The following is a 9397-nucleotide window of genomic DNA, read 5'->3' on the forward strand; positions in this document are numbered from 1 at the left end:
AAATTTTAACCAAACAAAACAAAAATTGTACTTTTTGGAAGAGAAAGGAGAAAGCGATGTTGTTTTTGAAAGATAGAAAGTGGCGTCGATCGACGACCATCCAACTACGTTATTATTACTCTTCTGATTAGTGGTGCGCGAGATGCTAAGAATAGCATTGAAAGTAAATTGATCGCAAACGTTTTAGTACGATGCGTTTCTTAACCAAGTAAAGTGCTTTACCATGTACTTAATGTCTAAGGAGCTTTACCCTCCTTTAGAAATTAATAATAATAAATCACCACGTTTCTTAAGAGAGTAATGATTTTATTGAATTATATGATTGAATTATTGATTTATATGATTTCAGTAATTAGAGATCGTAGAAGATATATATATTAATTTATTCTTATTTTATTATTCTTTTATTCCTTTTTTCTAAAAAGATTTTCATTTGCATATTACAAATATCGTTATATTATTATTTAACATGAATATTCAATTATTAGGAAAACTTCTTTATTAGTTTATTAAATTATTATGAATTATTAAGTTACGCAGGTATCGATAATAGATTGTTCCTTTGACGAACGTGCTACCAACAGTGCTTAAGGATTTCGTGCTCTTGGTGTTTAGCAAACAAGCTTCGCATTATGTAAATCTGGTTGACGTAAACTGTAGAGATCCGTGATGGCATAACATCGGTGCGAACGTTTGTTGCCACTAGCGAGAAGGAAGAACTTTTAGAAACTTATCACTATTTAATTGAATTTTAACTATATTTACATTTGAGTATAATTGAACGAGAATTTTAATGAAATATGGAACATTGTCTCTGTTTTCATCTATTAAGTAAAAATAAAATCATTATTATATTAATTTTATCATTCAGAAAATACAAAAAAATGATACATCTTATGTTCTATTTTCTATAAAAAAGTAATTGTTAAATCTAATATTATATCAAACAATACATTATTAATCTAATTCTTTATTTTGATTTATATGATATTTAATATTTTTAATTGTTTCATCATGTATTTTAATTTTCTTTTTAAATAATTATAATTATTGTCAGATAATTTTTGATAAGCACGCGTGTAAAGATTTAAACATTCAGCTTATAAAAATCTTAAACCTTTAGTGAATTGGATCGATAAATTGTGTAACATATTCGAGAAGGAAATAAACAGAATAGATTAAAATATCTTCGTGCATATAAAACTTGGATCAAATTCAAATTCATTCACAAAATAATAAAACATTTTCTTTTGCCAGTTGGTCAATACTTTCGTACAGAATTATACCTTCAGAATAGCGAAAGATTGTTTTTCAAATCTTTATAGATATTATAATGCACTTCGTATCACATGAAACTATTAATTTTTTGATGAAACTTTTAATTTTGTACAATGAAATTCACTCACTCAGTGAATTTATTTTATAATTTTTATATATGAAAATATTTTCTAAATTTGATTTGTAAACTCACTACGGTAGGTAGATTTAAAATTTTGCCATGGTATCATATTTCTATGCTATCGTTATTGGAAAAAGGGAATATATCGAATGCAAAAAAAAGTTAATAGATTCCATATACTCCCTTCTTTTTGAAGACTTTTTAAATTATTCAATATATAGCGAATATTTCATCGAATAAAATCCATGTATTATTCGAAACAATAAATTAATTTCATATTAATGTAATGAAAAAATTATTATTTATTGATGTATATATTAACGTTATAACATTAATTTTAATCTAATTCATTTAATATATATATATTATCGTATTTTGTATATATTTATTATGTATATATTATATTTGAATGTGTTCGTTTAATATAGTTGTTGTTTAATCAATCTATTAAAATATTAATTTTATATGAATTTTAAATCAATGTTTACGATACCAATAAATCTTTCTTTTTCTTCTTCTTTTTTTGTAGAAACTTTTCTAACATTCTGATTCTTCGTACAATAAGAAGATAGAAATCTTATCGGCCGAAAGATGTGAAATTCGTGGTAGAAAGTAGGTTTATCCTCGCTATCGTACATTGTTAACGCAAACCTTATTGCTAAACTCGGCACGGCTTCTAAACACCGGATGTTTCATGCAACATTTAAGAAATCTCGGTTACGAAATTAATTTGGTCGTGACTTGAAAAAATAATGCAAAATTCAAAAACGAATCGACAAATTGGTAGTTTCAAAATTCAAATTCTTTTTCCGCTTTATATTCATTAAAGCATCGAAATGTGAATTTTTTTTATAATAAATCAAATTTTTTATAATTATTATAAAGATTTTTTATAATTATAATAAAGATATATATCGTACATATCTTTCCTAAATATGCATATAATTTTTGAATCCATCAATGACAAGAATAAATAAAGATTTAAATAACAAATGTATTTACTATACTTTATGAGAATTAAAGAGTCAATGATTAACAGCCACATTAAGTTTCGTTCAATTATTCGAATCTTCAAATGGATTAAAAAAAAGAAAAAAGAAAGAAAGAAAGTAGTAAAGATAAAATAGATATAAAAATTATGTATTTCGCTTTTCTTTCCAACGAGTTCCAACACTCACGGTTATCCTATCGCATAAGAAAAGTGAAAACGCTTCCTCTCTCACCGGGAATTGAAATGATTCGACATGAAAGTGGTTGAAACTGGATGGTATGTGTTGTATTGTTGACGATCATCAAATCCATTCCAGGAATAACGATTCCCTCACTTTCTCCCATCGTCATCGTTTCTTACCATAATTCCCCGGGGATAATTAACGATCGTCAGAAAAGGGCTTCTATATCGGATAAATTTTCTCTCTTTTTCTCTCCTTTTCTCTCCTTGGCTGAATCTTTGCTCAACAAGCTAATTAGTCGCGGATAATTATTAATTAAATAAATTCCATTCCATCGTGATTTATTCGTGAGATAACTTCATTTCTCTCGAAGAATTGATTTAATTGTTGAGAAACTATTAAATAGAATAAATTTGAAATATTCAATAATCAAGAAATTTAATTTAAATTTGATTTTTTTTTTTTCTTTGTTAAGTTTTGAAGTAAAATATAATGATTACTTAATTATAGTTTGATGGACAATGAGATTTTGAAAATGTTTAAAAAAATGTTCAATGGATCGAATAATTATAATAAATTAATTTGTTAAAGGATGGTAAATTTTTATAATCATATTAGCGAAAATAATCAATTTTAATGATTTAGATTTTCCGATGTAGAATAATGATAAAATAATGTCGGTAATGTTTTTCATTATGAAGCTGTTTATATTTGCTAAACTTGGAAGAAAGTATATAGTTAGAGCCGAGATCAAGATGATTAAAATCAATGTAATCAGCTGAGTTAATATCATTACTTTGCTATCTCCTAGCTATATTAGGATTATTATAACTTGTTTACAAATTCTATTAAACTTGTACTTCATTAACGACTTTAATATATAACTTTAGAAAAGTTAGTAACTTAATGCCTTAACAACAAGCGGAAAGATAAATTTTTTATTTAAATTTAAAATTTTGCTAATTTAAATATCTAGTAAAAATCATTCAAAAATATTTTAAGAATTTATCTTAAAAAAATTAAAAAACATCTCGGTTCAGCACTTGGATGAATAAATAATGAAAAAAATTTATTCAAAAAAATTAAAAAATGGTTTTGAGAATAAATATAAAATACGAAAAAGAAATAACACTTGGAAGATCATACGATAACTATAATGTTATCTTGTATTAATGTGGCGACAATGTCAGGAAATGTATTATGTATCAGTAGTATTAATTACCGATGTTATCGATCCTTCAATTGTTTTTTAGCTAATATTTTATGACGCAATCTATATCGATGATCCAAGATACGTACAATTATATATATCCGATTCCAAGAAAATAAAAAATAAATAAAACATGTTATTTCTATATTTTTCATACTCAAGAACGTTTTTCCTGGTGTACACCGAAAAACATCTATTTTTGTTTATTATTTGCAATTTATTTCTCAATTTTTATTTCCATCATTATTAAAAAGTGCATTCAAAAAAAAAAAGCTATTTAACGAAACTAACGAAATTAACATCTCGATTATGGAAGGTATATTGGAGGATATCGATTTATCAAATTCCTTATGAGAATGAAAATTTATCGCTATTAACAAGTAATGTTAAAACGCATTTATTCTATGACCCGAGAATTCATTTTATCAATCATATTTTTACGATTTCTTTTTTCATGCTATTCTGGAATTGACCAATGATTCCATTTATCTCTATTGCATTTTTAAAGACGAGAAAAAGAAAAAAATCCATAAAGAATTAAAAGAAACAAAAGAAAATAGTCAGTTCGCGATTACTTGGAATAATATTGCGATAAACGTATTCTCACAGGCAAGTAGCCATGATTTAATATTGAACGAATAATCGAAGCGAGGCAAGCTGCTTCTTCGATATATCGCTCGAATGTGACTCTCGATAGCGTGATAATATCGAAAATGGCGGATGTGAATGTGTCACGTTTCGAATATTCAATATTATTTTGTGTAAAAAAAAAATAAAAAAATGAAACGAAATAAAAGAAATAAGTAGAAATTCGTATTGCGTTTTTAAATAAGTGAATATTTCTAAACTAAAAATGCCGATTAAAAATTAAAGAGATTAAGGTTAGAAAATCAATTAAAGATAAGAGATTGAGGTTAGAACTTCATTGCTAAATATTTAACATATATAATAGCGAAAATAACATGAGAAAGTGATATTTGTGAATAAAATAAAGTGAGATAAAATTTTCCAATAACATGAATAATATAATTTCAAAAATAAAAAAAATATAAAAAGATAAAATATATGTAATGATGAGAAAGATGTAATTCAATATAAATAAAGTAAATATTTCTTAAGATGATAGATTGCAAAATATAATGAAGTAAAACAGATAGAGATAGAAATTGAATAAATGTAAGTTTTGTTTCCAAATCTGTATATTTTTCGTGCAAGAGGATGCATATATAGAGAAACTAAGTCGCTATTCAAGAAAAAGAAAATCAGACGTAATCCGCTTTTAAAATGCAATGTAGATGCAAGAAACTAATTGTGAGAGAAAATGAAAGTCGTGTTTCCAAATATTTATCAGATTATTGTAAACGAAGACGCAATATGTGGAATTGAGGTTACCTTGCAAGAAACTGAAGCTGATTCATTCAACGAAAAAATGAATCACCCAAGTATCAAACCTAAAATATCTAATCTATAAAGATTAGACGTGAAGGATTTGTAACTTCATTTTTAAATATTTATTATAACAAATATCGAGCACAATACGAATAATCAAAAATATCACGCATATAAAGCAAAATAGGAACCACATTTTTAGTTGCACAATAATCGACAAATAGAACATAAAAGAACGGAATAAAATCAAATTACGCTTTTAAACATTCGAAATAAAATAACCAAGCAAAGAATGCAACACTTTAAAACGAATGTACCTCGCAAGAGAACAAATCGACTATAAATCGCGTTTCCTATTATTATTCAAAGTAAAAAAAAAAAAAAAAAAATACCTAGGAATATGCGTCTCCATAAAGCGAGTGTCTGCCGCATTTTCAAATAAAATTTATCCGTGGTATCAACGTGTAAGGGAGTGATGCAAGGGAAATATGTGGAAAGGCGGTTTCCACGCGGCTCTGAGGTAAGAATGTAAGAACGCAAGGTAAACAAATCGATTTAATAGAGGGGATGAAAAAGGCGCGCAGTAATACGGACTTTTAGTTAGGTCTTATCGCATCGAAATCCACCGTTTCACTGGCATGACGGTGCTTTATCCAGCGGAAAGAGCTTCTAATATCGCATGCCGTTTATCGATTTATCCCTGGGACGACACACCACCGACACGTATTGCGGATCGTACGTTTCCAGTAGCATTCGTGGCATTTCCTCCAACAGTTCCAACGGCGAATCGATTTACATAAGAATTTCTGACTGTGTTCTGACGCTTTTCGAGAAAAAGAAAGAGGAGGGAAGAAAAGAAAAGAAAGGAAAGGAAAGGAAATGGAGAGGAATAGAAGATGAAGAGGGAAGTAAATACTTATAGGAGGAGGAAGTAGGAAGGGAGGCGATGGATGAAAAACGAAGGAGAATCGATAGTCTCTCGAGAAGGTGTCACTACGTATGGAGCACCAGATTTACCCACGTCACCGACTACTCAAGCATCCTGAAATAGCATACTTTTCTTCATCGATCAGTCTCGGTCGTCTGCACCAATCTAGTCGCTTGCAACCCCTCTCGAGAAGAGAAGACCGAGGGTCGAGGTTAACCAATTCCTTACTCGCGGTTAAATTATTCGAGAAGACCAACCTATTTGGGTGGTCTTGTTAAATTCCTTATTAAACGTTTGATAACGTTTTACTAAATTTGATTAATTTATATATATATATAGATACACTGGTATTTCTAATGAAATTTCTAATCTTTTTGAAATTAATTACAGAAAATAATAATTTAGATTTTTCTCTCGAGCAAAAAATTAGATTGAGTTTTTAAAGTTTAACACGATAAAATTGTTGTCGTTTACATTTAATTTTTAAAAATGTTTCTTCCTAGTATATACACGAGTGGTTTGAATTAGATAACATAGTTACCTTGTTTTTTATAGTGCATGTCTTCCTTATCAATTTTTAATTCGTGTAAACAAGAACATTCATTCAAAAATATCTTGAAAAAATTATTAAAAAATAAAAATTGCATTTTTCACAAATGTAAAGTCTATTTGAACAAGATAATATTTCGTCGGATATACGATAAAAATGTGAAGAAAGGGTTGATTTTAATGGGATAAGTGAAGGTTTGCAGTACGCGGCGTATACTGAATTCTCTATCAAAAAGAACATGAAAGGAACTTGAAAGCGCATTTTAAAGTAAATAAACATGTGTTTGGATGACAGGTGTTCATTTTCAAACAAGTGTACAAGAGTGAAAGAGGTCATGAATTTATTTCTCTTTTCTTTATGCTATTCGTACGCAGGATGTTATATTTTTAACCATGGTAAATATTTTAATATTTATTGTACCGATAAATAAATAATAAAAAATTGTAGATTTTTCTCTTTCATAAATTATATGCTATATATAATTTAATATTAATTTCATTTCAAAATATACGACATTTTCACATTTGGAGAGATTCTTTTATTTTCCGAATTAAAAACTAAAAATCGAGTTTTAAAATTTAACATTCTGAATATAGAATATACATGAAATATCAATATATTAAGCAATTTTATTAAATGTTTTTCAATGTTAATACAATTTAAATAACGAACGTAAAAAAAAATTCACAAAAAAAGATTTATTGCGAAATATTGAGAGATCGAGATCGTAAAAGTTAAATATTTTTTAAATTATATTCTTTATCAAAATTTTAATGACAAATGCTCTATGTATATAATGTAGAATTACATAATGCGTTCTAAACGTGTAATGTATTTTAAACAAAATTTTCAAAAAATCATTGCATTCTATCACTTATTAAAATAAAAATTAAAAAATTCCACATTATTTAAATTTAAAACTAATGACATACAATTTTTAAATTCCGTCATTTTTGTCGTAAATCAGTACAATTATATTACACGAGTAGTAATATAGTTATCGGATTTCGATGTTAGACGTAACCGATCAAAATTATCAACGTGTTCCTCGTGTAAATTTAATTAAATACTTGGAGAATGTTTGTGCAGACAACTAATCAAGTTAATAAATTCTTCCACACAATTTGTGACGAAATTTACGATTAACCGTAGAAATATCATAAATTCAAGAGATTCCAGATTTATAACTTGTGGATTTAAGGATTTAAGACGGTCATGATTATCTTTAATTTAAATTATGAAAAATTTCATTATAAAAATTTTATACTCTGTTAACTTGATTTTATTAGAAATATAAAAAGAAATTAAGGAATATTAATTTAAGAAAATGAAAGATGAGAATTAATATCCGTCTTTCCTTTATACCTATTTTCTCATATTCTGGCCACGAGTACAAGAAGAGAATACGCGAAATATGTTGGCTGTTGAACTGAATCGGAGAGTACGTGTCGGGTCGCCTATATTTAACATAGAAAGAACGCTGCTAGGAAGGGGATCGGATAGATCACGAATGCTATGGTGCATTATTGAGAATTCCTGCTCTAGGGATTCCACCACTATTCTCCGTTTCGTCGCTCGTGCTTTAATCCGATCGAGGAATCTCCTGATTTACATTTGCCAGTTGCATTATCTCAAGACTGATTTATTTTTTTCGGTTGTATAAGTTAGATAAGATAGTTAGATAAGATTAAGATAGAACGTTGAATCAATTTCATCTATCTTAATTACCAGATGAGAAAAATATAAGAAGATTAGATTAAGATAATAAAAGTTTACTTGAAACTCGTCGATGAAGTGATATAATAATTAATAATAAATATCAGAATAGAAAAAAGAGATTGATAATATTTGTAAATAACGTATTATTTTATTAATTATACAAATTATGTATTTTGAAAATCATATTCATTTCAATCATATTGTTAACAAAAGTACTCTAAAAAAGATTTCGATGAACTATCAATAATAAATGGATCGCGTCAAAGTCACACGTCCAAGTTCCAGGAGCATTAATTAAGGGACAAATTGATGCGATAAGGTAAAAAAGGATTTTTCTCAGAAAAAGGGGAAAGAAAGACGATCGTCGCTATTTTTAAAAGAATTGCCCACAGGGACGAAAGCTCAAGGTTCGAAGAGGCGTTGAAAAGGGACGGTCGACGTCAAGTATACCGAGAAGCAATTAGGCCGCTCCCTAAGGACTGTACAAGAGGCAGCTAATCTCGAATCTCGATTTTTTTAAAAGACCGCGATCAGAAGAATTGACTTGGTTCAAACTTTCGATAAGCCACCAGAGATCTTGTGACGCTTTAATTGTACGTCATACATGTAATGAATTATTAACCTTGTAATGTGTCTGTAGTAGCATTCATATGCCATTAATTTAATTTACATAAATCGTATCTTTATGATTTCATGTAAATGACGTTTTTAAAATTTCTTACGACATATCGAGTAATTCATTAAAGAGATTAGATCCTTAGACTTTATCGAAGTAGATAAAAATTATAAAATACCTTTAAAAAAATAATAATATATTAACATATTTATAATTGGTAATTTGATATTAACAATGTAATTGAAATTCAATTTAGAATATCGAATTTAAAATAAGATTAAGTAAATTATTATATTTCTTGTGTTTCTTTGTCACGAAGTTATAATAATTTAAAGATATATAATTTTTCAATCAAAATTTAACGATCTTTTAATATTAATAAGGATTATATTACAACCAGTTTATTTTTACTTG

The 9397-nt window shown here is 27.6% G+C and overlaps 1 protein-coding gene and 1 long non-coding RNA gene across 2 annotated transcripts in view; both read left to right on the forward strand.

Moving 5' to 3' along the window:
- The window catches only part of LOC122719366 (ubiquitin-like protein 3), a 72391-nt gene that overhangs the window by 23147 nt on the left and 39847 nt on the right, over positions 1-9397 (forward strand). The gene's annotated exons all lie outside the window — the stretch shown is intronic.
- On the forward strand, positions 4187-7177 carry LOC122719369. The gene is made up of 2 exons (XR_006347574.1): positions 4187-5690; positions 5771-7177. It is a non-coding gene; the product is annotated as an uncharacterized LOC122719369 (long non-coding RNA).

The sequence above is a fragment of the Apis laboriosa genome, unplaced genomic scaffold (genome assembly GCF_014066325.1).
Source record: "Apis laboriosa isolate Shangri-la unplaced genomic scaffold, ASM1406632v1 scaffold74_cov149, whole genome shotgun sequence".
In the NCBI taxonomy this organism is placed as follows: Eukaryota; Metazoa; Arthropoda; class Insecta; order Hymenoptera; family Apidae; genus Apis; species Apis laboriosa.